We start from the raw sequence: 987 nt of genomic DNA on the forward strand, positions 1-987 counted from the left end.
GGGAAAACCATGATGGAGGGGTGAGACAATGTGAGAGATAAACAATCAATGCCTAGTTTTGAAAACCAGAGGGGACCATATTACGCCTACAACCTAATGACAAATTATACATAGCAGATCAAGAAATATATGTCTAGGTAAGGTTTATCTGAGAACAACTGGTCTTTGCCCAAGATTTGTCTACATGACACAGTAATTAAAAATATCAGACTGGCTAGATGAGGTAGCGCATGCCTTTAATCCCAGCACTTGGGAGGCAGAAGCAGGAAGATCTCTGTGAGTTCAAGGCCAGCCTGGTCTACATAGTGAGTTCCAGGACAGCTAGGGCTACAGGGAGACCCTGTCTCAAAAAGACAAAAACAAACAAAAAAACAAACAAAAAACCCAGACTGGTGGAACTAACCTTCTTGGGTGTTTAACAGACATAATTTGAGGCCTATAATAATTTGGTCAGAGGAACATAAAGGACAGTTTTTGCTTCTTGCCCTCCTAGGTCGACTAGTTCCAGAGGACTATGAGCATCTCTCAACATGTCCTGTAATTGTGGTGGGTCACCTGTCCTCTTGATCAGGGAGGCTGAGACCCCACAAGATGGACTTGATCCGGTATCCAGTCTACAAAGAAGAGGGTCAACACAGAGGAATCATTTCCTCCATGCTTCCAAGCGAAGCCAACCATGGTTGAGTAGCACCTCTGACTTATCTTCACATAGACGGAACTGGTAAAAGGAGCCAGGGGCTCCTCCCAAGCCCATGTGACCCCTGAGGAACAGATCCTCACATAGCCTTAAGAGTAAAAATTAACTGGTTTATCTGGGCCAACTGTATGGCCTTAAACACCCAAAAGGAAAGTATAACCAAAGATTAAAGGGCCAATATAATTTTTTAAGAGTCCATATGTATAGCTAAAGGGTACATAACAAGCAACAATGCCAGATAGGAGATACCTTCTTTTGAGTTGTTGGCCAGGGTGGCCCAAGGGACTCCC

General features: G+C 44.0%; 1 protein-coding gene across 12 annotated transcripts in view; it reads right to left on the minus strand.

Moving 5' to 3' along the window:
* Window positions 1–987, minus strand: part of Mbtd1 (mbt domain containing 1) — a 73047-nt gene that overhangs the window by 48830 nt on the left and 23230 nt on the right. The window lies entirely within an intron of this gene.

This window comes from Nannospalax galili, unplaced genomic scaffold (genome assembly GCF_000622305.1).
Source record: "Nannospalax galili isolate Female #2095 unplaced genomic scaffold, S.galili_v1.0 scaffold95, whole genome shotgun sequence".
NCBI classification, from domain to species: Eukaryota; Metazoa; Chordata; class Mammalia; order Rodentia; family Spalacidae; genus Nannospalax; species Nannospalax galili.